Source organism: Anomaloglossus baeobatrachus, chromosome 2 (assembly GCF_048569485.1).
Source record: "Anomaloglossus baeobatrachus isolate aAnoBae1 chromosome 2, aAnoBae1.hap1, whole genome shotgun sequence".
In the NCBI taxonomy this organism is placed as follows: Eukaryota; Metazoa; Chordata; class Amphibia; order Anura; family Aromobatidae; genus Anomaloglossus; species Anomaloglossus baeobatrachus.
The window spans coordinates 233,458,588-233,471,346 of NC_134354.1; positions in this window are offsets into that span (position 1 = coordinate 233,458,588).

Sequence of the window (12,759 nt, forward strand, 5' to 3'; positions counted from 1 at the left end):
CTGAAATTTCTGCAGCGATTTGACAGCACATGTGCGCTTCAAATCGCTGCAGAAACACTGCGTAATGGATGCAGTGTTTCAGCAGAATAGATGCCATAGACAGAGTGGGAGCAGCATCCAAAGCGCACAAAAGAAGTGACATGCTGCATTTTTGAACGCACCAATTTGGATCAAAATTTCAGCATTCAAATCGCTGCTTCCAAAAAAGCATCGTGCGCACGTATCATGCACAATCTTCATAGGTTGTGCAGGGGACGCAGGATGTATGCATTTACACTGCAGTGCAATACGCAGCGTAAATGCATGTAATACACACACATGCGCACATGCCGTAAGAATGGCGCAATTATTTCTCTACTTCTTTCAAGAGCCATAACTTTTTTATTTTCCTTCCAAAGCCATGTGAAGGCTTTATTTGTAGGACTAGTTGTACTTTTGAATGACACCATCCATTTTATCATACAATTTACTGAAAAATGGGAAAAAAATTCCAAGTGAAGTAAAATTGCAAAAAAAACTCCACAATTACACAATAGTTTTTTGTGCTTTGTTTTCTTGGTGTTTATTCCGCAGTAAAAAAATGACTTGGAAATATTATTCTCCAGGTCAGTACACTATGACGATACCAAATGTGCATACTTTATTTTTACTTAACCCCTTCACCACTCACAAATTTTACGTTTTGTTTTTTTCAAGAGACAAAACTTTTTTGATTTTTCCATCAAATATAGCCATATGAGGGCTTGTGTTTTGCAGGACGAGTTGTACTTTTGAATTTAACCATTAATTTACCTTATAGTGTACTGGAAAATGGAGGAAAAAAATTCCATGTGCGGTGAAATTGCAAAATAAAGTCAACTCCACAATAGTTTTGGGTTTTTTTATTTACCATGTTCCCTCTATGGTAAAATTGACCTGGCAATGTAATTCCCCAGATCACTACGAGTTTGTAGATACCAAACATGTATATTTTTTAATTTTATTTAATAAATTAAAAAAATTGTAAAAAAAATAAATACAAATTTGCACTTTTGTTGACATTTTCCAAGAACCTTTATGTAGATGTGATGTTTTCGTTGTCTCTTATTGAATTATATTGCAATGTTGCAAAAAAAACATAATTCTGGTGCTTTGATTTTTTTTTCAGATTAATTCATTTTTGTTCACTTTTTATTGTTTTTACTCATCCCTTTAGCAGATTTGAAGGTGCGATTTTCTGATCACTTATGCTGTACCGAGCGGCGCATCAGCACAAATAATGACTTCCTATTATTGCTGTCACACAGACGGACTTCACAGGAAGTTTGTCATGACAGAGACAAGGGGTCATCAGCTGACCCCTGACTGTCATGACAGCCTATCGGCTCCTTGAAATCACATTTCAACCCGTCTGCCAAGTATAATGGAAGTGAATGGGGAACTCCAGCATATTCTAGAAGATCTTCCAGAAAAATGCTCAAGTTCTCCATTGACTTCCATTAAGCTCAGTACACAAGTTGAGCCCATCCGAGTATCTGACTGCTCGTTATGAATACTGATCACCCAAGCTTGGTAGTGCTTGCTCATCACTAGTTGATACCAAAAATGTGTATTTTTTTTATTTTTAACATTTCTTTATTGTTAAATGTGGAATAGGGGAGTGATTCATTTTTTTTTAAGTTTTTCTATTTTTGTTACATTTTTAAAAACGTTTTTCTTTACATTTTACTTTTTTCGTTAGTCCACCTTATGGGACTTGAGCCTGCGATTGTCTATACAGCAATACCACAAAACTGCTATACATAGTAAAAATTGCTGTCTTCTATGATACCAGCTACATGCTAGACATCACTGGAGAAATCACATGACAGGTACGGTACGGGAACAATCCCATCACAGTGAAGCAGAGAGATAGCCGCCCAAAATTTTGTCCAGCCAGATCAAAGCACTTAAATGCCACTGTCTTCAATTTAAGAGGTATTTCAGAGGTTAACACCAGCGATTGATGAGTGCACCAATCACTACTGTTAGAGGCAGATGTCAGCTATATAATATATCCAGCATCTGCTTCTGAGCCTGCTCCAAAGTCCCTAAAATGCTTCGTGATAGATATATTCTTCATGAGGCATGAAGGTGTCAATGCCACTTCTATGTGTATGGAATCAGAGGGTCAAGTGTAGTAACATGTACTCTCTCACCTCTGATCACATAGGCATTACACAGATGACCTCAACAGTAGATACATCACTGCCTCTACCTAGTGATCATGTTCTTCTCTGTACATCAAATTTTTGTTATCAAAGTACATTTGAAAAGGAAGTGTGTAAATATCAGCGCTCTATATCTAAATTTTTATCTACATCTATTTATCTTGTTTTTGTTGGAACATTTCTATATACTTATCACACTTCCTCCTAATGTATACATTACTACTTTATTTGTAATAGGGTGGATATAAACTAGAAATCAATGAAAAGAAGAAAACTACATGTCTAGAATGTTAAAGTAAACTACATATGAATATACCATAGAAGCAAACTATATATTTAGGATATCACATGAAATGGGCTTTCCTTATCAGACCCCATTGATTTTACTGTTGGCATGTTTGCCCTTTGCTTTACCTAATTTTTAGTTTTGAAGAAGGAGGGCCTTATTTGTAGTATTACAGTCGTAATGTAATTTCCTTTTTATCTGATAACATCTTGTAGCTTACCTCTGCCATCTGAAAATATCTCACGCACAAGCAGAAATAAATGAAAGGAAACCGGTCGGATTAAAATATTACGCTGAGCTGAAGTGTCAGAAAACGAGAGGAGCAGTCAGTGGAACAGGCAGTGATACGTTAGGTGAGTTGTATACTTCTACTCAGTGAATCTTGTATAGTTGAGATACGTTCCAGGATATTACTACTAATAGTATTTATTTAAAGGAACAAGTCATGAGAAAATCAGTCACTTGTGTTTTGTGTATAGGCTGCTTAAAAATATATTTAAATGTATATATACACTATATGGACACAAGTGTTGGAATACAGTGCCTTGAAAAAGTATTCAAACATCTTTGAACTTTTCCACATTTTTTCACGGTACACCCACAAACGTTTATTAGGACTTTATGGGATATTCCAACTCTATTTAGCATATATTTGTAAAGTGTAAAAGAAATTATACTTGTTTTTTTAAATATTTAAAAAATATAAATCTGAAAATTGAAATGTGCATTTGTATTTAGCCAATCTGAGTCAATACTTTGTAGGATCACCTTTAGCTGCAATTACTGCTGCAAGTCTTTTGGGGTATGTGTCTACCAGCTTTTTATATCTAGAGTCTAAAATCATTTCACTTACACTTTACAAATATTTGCTACTTAGTGTTGGTATATCACATAAAATTACACATAATTACACAACATTAACAAAAATTAAAATTTTTAATCCGACTTGTAGTGGGTACATTTCTATTGATTTCACAACGTAAAACTCCATGTCCAAAACAGTAGGTTATGTTGGGTGTTCCCAGTATGCAGTGCTAAGTACCTATCAAAACTGGTCCAAGGTGGTGGTAGGCCAGCGACATAAATATTTGTATCATAGATTAGAGATGAGTGGTGTTCGAATTGAACTTTTCGCCAATCTCTAATTAGACCTGTTTTAGGTGATGTTCAAGTCGTTCGACGAACGCGAACAATTAGCTTCAAGTTCGACAGTTCGAGGTTATGTTTGATAACGGTTCGATCACCAAAAGCATAACTGGCTTTTCACAGTAATACTGTCATTCAATGTTAATACAGTGAAACCTTGGTTAACGAGAACAATCCGCTTTGAGAGTGTGCTTTTTAACCAAGTTACTCGTTCAGCAAAGCAAGATTTCCCATAGGAAATCATTGCAATGCAGACAATTCCTTCCACAGCTTGTTAAATGTCCCATCCTGGTCCCCTATTGTGCCATTCCACACATGCACAAACACACACAGACATACACAAACATACACGCAAACACACGTTACGCTCACCTTACCTTCCGTTCCATCGCCGGCCTCCTGGGACTTGCAGTTCATCGGTACAAGATGTGTATCGGGTAACCATCGCGACCGATGCCGGAACTTCTACTGACAGGGCACTGACGTCAAAGGCAGGAGCCGCTTGTACCGGCGAACTGCAAGTCCGAGGAGGCCGGCGATGGAACGGAAGGTAAGGTGAGCATAATATATGTGTGTGCGTTCGTGTTTGTGCATGTTTTGTATGTGTTTGTGTTTGTCTGCCATTGTTTTCAATGGTATTCGAAGGCGTTCGAAAGTGTTCGACGAACGTTCGACTAACGTTTGACAAACACACCCCTCAAGTTCGACGAACCGAACCGAACTCGAACACTAGGGTTGTGGCTCATCTCTATCATAGATAGGCATTTTGTTCACCTAGGATCCACATTTATACAGGATTGAGCAGGTAAATACAACCAGATAAACTGCCTAAAAACTAATCACTCAATATTTTTTATGAAAAATAAAGATTTTCTTTTTCCGTATGTTTAAATACAATCCAAGGAAAAATAATGCAGCTGTAAATACGAAAATAAATATGGATATGAGCCCAAACAGGTTTCCCTGTAACAGATAATATTTCTCTCCATAGATTTTGCTGACAACAAGATAACATGTGATCTTTATGAATTGTGGTGTGCTGAGTCCAAAAATCACATCCATTTTCTCCAGTCACATCCATTTTTTCCACAAAACGCTATTTAGTTAGGAACTCTTCCAGTAATCACGAGTGATGTGCGAATAGAAAGTATTCACGTTCGGATAAAGCTTACCGAATACCAAGTACCGTATATGCCGGCGTATAAGACGACTGGGCGTATAAGACGACCCCCAACTTCTGCCCTAAAAATATAGAATTTGGGATATACTCACTGTATAAGACTACCCCGCTCCCAAATGAAAAAAAGTCTGCTTTGATTGCAACATGTTAATTTTAATTCAAATGCATATGACATGCAGGTACTGTATATAGCATGACATCTTGTGATACATACGGTATTCAGTATGCTTCAGTATGCTAAGAGCAGGGGGCCGCACTGTGTGAGGAAGTGTTTTTTTTACTGTCCAGTATAACCAATAGGATTAGTGCAGGGGCGGGGGAGTCACCGGGCCGAGAAACCAGCATGTAAGCTCTTCATTAATGTCCCTGCATGGATGCAAGGGGAATCTGGCGTTACTGCACTAATCCTATTGGTTATACTGGACAGTGAAAAAAAAAACACCTCCTCACACAGTGCGGCCCCCTGCTATATATCCGCTATATATCCGCTGTATATGCTGTATGATATACCAGTACGGGGCCGGGCTGTGTATCGCGTTTCCATAACGACGAGGCAGGAACTTCCCTGCTAGAGCGCTGACGTCAAGGCAGAGCTGCTTGCCTCTGATTGGCCAGCGCTCTGCCATTCAGCAGCGGTGACAGGAAGTTCCTCCCTCGTCGCTATGGAGGCAGAATCCAAGCGTGGAACGGAGTGGAGCGGCGCACTACAGCACCCAGGTGTATATCCGGCGTATAAGACGACCCCCCACTGTAGCCATTATTTTAAGGGGGTAAAAAGTCGTCTTATACGCCAGTATATACGGTACTGTTCCAGTATTCGCTACAACAAGAAAAATGCTTTGGTTCCCCATTGACTTGCATTAGGTTCATTATTCACGACGAATACCGGAATAGTACTTCGTTAAAAAAAATCTGAACACAAATAACGGCTATTCGCCCATCACTAGTAAAATCAATAACATTATACATAATTTTAATTATATTAGTATACATGTTGAATATGCAATTGGTATAACTAATAGGAAGACTGCTTAATAAGCCGTTAAAAACATCAGAATTTTATGACTGTATTGGACAGCAGCATTCAGTTGTTCAAAAGGCTTACAAGCCACAATAAATTTAATTTCATTAAAAAGGTTTTTGTTGAATATGTTATCCAACACGCAGATAGTTAGTTGCTGGTTCATGAATGATCCTGATATATTCTGTTACATTTGTGGTTGTTTTACAACACCCAAAGGACAAATATCTGGGACTTTACGTAAAGCTTATCATGCATATTTCAGGGCTAAACCTTTGGCACTACAGAAAGTATACAGGACAAGTGTTGATAACCTAAAACAGTGGCCTAAAGGCCACGTCACACTAAGCAACATCGCTAGCAACATCGCTGCTGAGGAACGACTTTTGTGACGTAGCAGCGATGTTGCTAGTGATGTCGCTGTGTGTGACATCCAGCAACAACCTGGCCTCTGCTGTGAGGTCGCTGGTTGTTGCTGAATGTCCTGGACCATTTTTTAGTTGTTGCTCTCCCGCTGTGAAGCACACATCGCTGTGTGTGACAGCGACAGAGCAACAACTAAATGTGCAGTGAGCAGGGAGCCGGCTTCTGCGGACGCTGGTAACCACGGTAAACATCGGGTAACCAAGAAGCCCTTACCTTGGTTACCCGATATTTACCTTCGTTACCAGCGTCCGCCGCTCTCAGCTGTCAGTGCCTGCTCCCTGCACACATAGCCAGACAACACATCGGGTAATTAACCCGAAGTGTACTGTGGCTAGGAGTGCAGGGAGCAGGGAGCCGGCACTGGCAGTGTGAGAGCGGCGGACGCTGGTAACGAAGGTAATATCGGGTAACCAAGGTAAGGGCTTCCTGGTTACCCGATATTTACCGTGGTTACCAGCGTCCGCAGAAGCCGGCTCCCTGCTGCCTGCACACGTAGCAGAGTACACATCGGGTAATTAACCCGATGTGTACTCTGCTACGTGTGCAGGCAGCAGGGAGCCGGCTTCTGCGGACGCTGGTAACCACGGTAAATATCGGGTAACCAGGAAGCCCTTACCTTGGTTACCCGATATTATCCGATATTGACCTTAGTTACCAAGCGCAGCATGCTTCCACGCATCGCTGCTGGCTGGGGGCTGGTCACTGGTTGCTGGTGAGATCTGCCTGTGTGACAGCTCACCAGCAACCCGTGTAGCGATGCTCCAGCGATTCCTGCCAGGTGAGGTTGCTGGTGGGATCGCTGGAGCGTCGATTAGTGTGACATCTCACCAGCGACCTCCTAGCAACTTACCAGCGATCCCTATCAGGTTGTATCGTTGTTGGGATTGCTGGTAAGTTGTTTAGTGTGACTGGGCCTTAAGGCGGGCTTTGCACACTACGACATCGCAGGTGCGATGTCGGTGGGGTCAAATTGAAAATGACGCACTTCCGGCATCGCATGCGACATCGTAGTGTGTAAAGGCTCGATGATACGATTAATGAGCGCAAAAGCGTCGTAATCGTATCATCGGTGCAGCGTCGGCGCAATCCATGATTACGCTGACGCGACAGTCCGATGTTGTTCCTCGATCCTGCGGCAGCACACATCGCTGTGTGTGAAGCCGCAGGAGCGAGGAACATCTCCTACCGGCGTCACTGCGGCTTCCGTAGGATATGCGGAAGGAAGGAGATGGGCGGGATGTTTACATCCCACTCATCTCCGCCCCTCCGCTCCGATTGGCCGCCTGGCATGTGACGTCGCTATGACGCCGCACGACCCGCCCCCTTAACAAGGAGGCGGGTCGCCGGCCAGAGCGACGGTCGCAGGACAGGTGAGTCCATGTGAAGCTGCCGTAGCGATAATGTTCGCTACGGCAGCTATCACAAGGAAATCGCTGCTGCAACGGGGGCGGGTACTATCGCGCTCGGCATCGCAGCATCGGCCTGCGATGTCGCAGCGTGCAAAGTACCCCTAACAGTCAGAGAAAAAGTCTTAGCTTTAGTGTTTACAGTGAGACAACTTGGATCATAACTATTTCAGAGCATCCCGCCAAAAAATGTTTCCCCTAGCAATTAAATTTTACACTATTGTTTTCTTGGTTAGATGATAGACTCTTTTTTTCATGAAATATAATATGTGCTATTCTTCAGGATTTCTTATTACCACTAATGACTTTAAAATCTTTAAATCTTTAATAAAAGATTTCTCATTTGTGAAAAAAAAAAATGACGTACTGCATATTTTTTTGGCTTCATATCAGGAATCAGCAACTTTCATTTGGTTGAGATCTGCAAAAACACTTAGGTCAGCAGAATTTTTTGTTTTTCAAATTTAGACCAATGTAATCTGTCCTTAACTGTTCCCATTGATTTCGTCATTATCTTCCTTTATATGCTTCAATTTTTTTTATTGATTTATATCCATTAAAAACTCAATATATAGCGGGTTTTCATATATTTTTATTAAAATAAGGTTAACAAAGTAACATATAATATCCACACAATCAAGATATTATTATGCGTAGCATACTATTATTTGAATACATCTGGGCATCTATTGTATGAATACAACTTTTTTATCTGGGGGGATAGGTATAGGAAAAGAGAAAGGAGAGGGGAGGGGGAGGTAAAGTAATTACTTTATTGGGGATGAAAAAGGGAGGAGTATATAGCAACGTGAACAAAAGCCCAGGATCAAAACTCTCATTCTCTACAGTGTGCTTCAGTTCAGTTCTTCAGTTTTGAACTCATAGAGTTACACACAGCAAAAAAAGTGGAAGTCTGATTACATAACTCTATTTCTCATATGTATAATGAAACCTTGCCTTTTCAATATCCGCTCACCATGGGATTTGACCCCTGGGGGTTAAAAAAGAATAGAAAAAAATATATAATTCTTTTTTCAAATTGCCTTTATTTTCCTAGGCTTACAGAGACCCTTTCTAAATGTACATTATGGTAATAATTAAACTGTGTGCCATCTATGATCCACTTTGTGTTGTTTTTCTTCGGGTGAATAGATCTGTAATAGGGTACATAGCACAATTTACAGAATTCAACAGAAAAAATTGGCTTGACCTAGAAGACAGTAAAACCGCATGCATTTCTGTTGGCTCTGTAACTCTGTACAACCCTGTAAAATGTGTCAACTCCACAAAGTTATTTTATATTTTGTACACAATTTTTATTTTAATAAAACCATTATTATACTCAATTTTGATTTTGTATGACTAACTGATAATGTAAGTCAAGCAAGAATATTTATAAAGAAAAAGAACAAATTGGTCTGTAAAATAAAAATAAAAAAAATTATGGGTCTTACTGAATTGGGGCACAAACCATTTTATAAATAGTAAGATGCAAAAAATGTTTTTTTATAAATTTGGTATCGCCATAATTTAGTAACCTGCTAAATAATCTTACCACACAATGAATGTTGTAAAAACTAAAACTAATTTAGGTGGATTTTCACCTCTTTTGATCTTTTTGCCATTTTTTACGTAAATAAAGTAAAATGAATGATGCAACTTTACAATTCAAAAATAAACTCATCCCACAAAAACAAGTCTACATGGAGCTATATCGCCAGAAAAACAAATTATGCTAATTAATGGATCTTGGGAAACAGGCAGAAAGAAACAAAAGGTCATAAATGAAAATTGGAAAAAAGACTGACTGGAACACCTATGTGTGTGAATTAGGTGCTAGCCTAAAAATACATGACTATAATACAGATAATAAGTTGCACACTAACTACTAAAAATATAAACATAAAAATTGGTAAAGCATTACTACTATAGGGATACTATGAACAATGAAAAATACATTTAGCTGTCTCGAAAAAATTAAATACATGAAAAATGGTATTGCAAAACTGCTATGAATATTTGAAAGTAGTAGAGATGTATAGGAAACGTATTGATCAATGCAAATGAGCACGAAGACCAACGACAAGGTAATCACTAATTTTTCGGGAACCTAACCTTAATATCTCTCTATGTGCTGTTAAAATATTTTATCTCAATCGATTTGCTACCATGTTTCCCCAAAAATAAGACAGGGTCTTATATTATTTATTGCTCCTAAAGATGCGCTAGGTCTTATTTTCAGGGGATGTCTTATATTTTCCCATGAATAATAATCTACATTAAAGGCGGCTTTACACACTACGATTTATCTGAGGATATGTTGTCGGGGTCACGGATTCCGTGACGCACATCCGGCATCGTTAGCGACGTCGTTGCGTATGACACCTACGTGCGACTCCGAACGATCGCAAATAGGTTGGAAATCGTTGATCGCTAACACGTTGTTCAGTTTCAAAATTTTGTTTGTTGTTTGGAACGCAGCAGACATATTGCTACGTTTGACACCCTGCCAACGACGAACAACATCCACATGACCGCCTTGGTCCAACAATATATCGCTGATCGCTGTTGCGTCGTTGTGAGATGTGTATGTGTGACAGCTAATAAACGACCTATGTGCGATCTCGGCAAATCGTAACTACGATCTGGGCATGTCACATCGCTACTGAGATCGTCAGATAAATCGTAGTGTGTAAAGCGGCCTTCACTCTTGAACAAAAAAAATCAACATTTATTCAAATGTAAATTTAATCATATTTTGAAACATCAACATTTGGTGTTAATCCTATTACTGGTTAAGATACATTTATCTGATATGCTATTCTCATGGTGCAGTCCTATAATGCATACCATATTTACAAAGGTTTAAATTATTCTCTATGTACTGCTAAGTTTACCCCCACAAGAAAGCACACACCCCCTAAAAGAATCACACTTACCAGACTCCAAACAATTTGAGTTGGGCTCTCACATACAAATTTGAGTCGATGTCTGCCCATCCGGGACATGGGCACCACGGTCCCGGATGGGCAGTTATCTATCTAAAATCCTATTGATTTCAACTATTCCCAAAACGTTGTGTAATCTGATGAAGGTCGTTTGACCGAAATATTATACACAACTGCTTGTTCCAATAAAGAATTTCTTCTATTTCTCAAACCATATATGAGTGCTGGATTTTTGGATTCATTGTTTTTTTATACAGTCATATGAAAAAGTTTGGGCACCCCTACTAATGTTAACCTTTTTTCTTTATAACAATTTGGGTTTTTGCAACAGCTATTTCAGTTTCATATATCTAATAACGGATGGACTGAGTAATATTTCTGGATTTAAATGAGGTTTATTGTACTAACAGAAAATGTGCAATCCGCATTTAAACAAAATTTGACTGGTGCACCTCAACATAAAAGTGACATTAATATTTTGTAGATCCTCCTTTTGCAAAAATAACAGCCTCTAGTCACTTCCTGTAGCTTTTAATGAGTTCCTGGATCCTGGATGAAGGTATATTTGACCATTCCTGTTTACAAAACAATTCCAGTTCAGTTAAGTTTGATGGTCGCCGAGTATGGACAGCCCGCTTCAAATCATCCCACAGATGTTCAATGATATTCAGGTCTGGGGACTGGGATGACCATTCCAGAACATTGTAATTGTTCCTCTGCATGAATGCCTGAGTAGATTTTGAGCGGTGTTTTGGATCATTGTCTTGCTGAAATATCCATCCCCTCCGTAACTTCAACTTCGTCACTGATTCTTGCACATTATTGTCAAGAATCTGCTGATACTAAGTTGAATCCATGCGACCCTCAACTTTAACAAGATTCCCGGTGCTGGCATTGGCCACACAGCCCCAAAGCATGATGGAACCTCCACCAAATTTTACTGTGAGTAGCAAATGCTTTTCTTGGAATGCCGTGTTTTTTTGCCTCCATGCATAACGCCTTTTTGTATGACTAAACAACTCAATCTTTGTTTCATCAGTCCACAGGACCTTCTTCCAAAATGTAACTGGCTTGTCCAAATGTGCTTTTGCATACCTCAGGCGACTCTGTTTGTGGCGTGCTTGCAGAAACGGCTTCTTTTGCATTACTCTCCCATACAGCTTCTCCTTGTGCAACGTGCGCTGTATTGTTGACCGATGCACATTGACACCATCTGCAGCAAGATGATGCTGCAGGTCTTTGGAGGTGGTCTGTAGATTGTCCTTGACTGATCTCACCATTCTTCTCTGCCTTTCTGATATTTTTCTTGGCCTGCCACTTCTGGGATTAACAAGAACTGTACCTGTGTTCTTCCATTTCCTTACTATGTTCCTCACAGTGGAAACTGACAGTTTAAATCTCTGAGATAACTTTTTGTATCCTTCCCCTGAACAACTATGTTGAATAATCTTTGTTTTCAGATCATTTGAGAGTTGTTTTGAGGAGCCCATGATGCCACTCTTCATAGCAGATTCAAATAGGAGAACAACTTGCAAGTGGCCACCTTAAATACCTTTTCTCATGATTGGATATACCTGCCTATGAAGTTCAAAGCTCAATGAGGTTCCAAAACCAATTTAGAGCTTTAGTAAGTCAGTAAAAAGTAGTTAGGAGTGTTCAAATCGAGAAATTGATAAGGGTGCCCATACTTTTGCAACGGTCAAATTTCGTTGCACCGTCGCATTTACAATCAGAAAATTTGCAGACACCCCATGTGACTCAAGGAACGTCATAGACTATGTTTTGATGGGAAAATTTAACCCTGCGCTTTACAGTTACTCTCCAAAAAAACCTGCCTCCATTAAAGTCAGTAGAGCTGGGAACTAGAGGTTGTTATGTCCTGGTGGTGGATACTCTGGGCCGTGCATCGGACTCCTCCAGTGAGGCAACCCGGAGCTAACCCCTGTACAGGGACTGTCCGATCACCCCACCAGAGGGCCTAGATGCACGGTAGCCGGAGCACTAATGGTACAGGAACAGAGTCCTTCAGGAGACTGGGATGAAGATGTCTCTGGGACCACGGAGCTCCTGGAGGTAGTCCAGATGACGAGGCTGAGTTTCAGGTGCCAGGTAGAGACGTCAGGTGGGATCCAGGTCCAGCTGAACACGAGGGCAGAG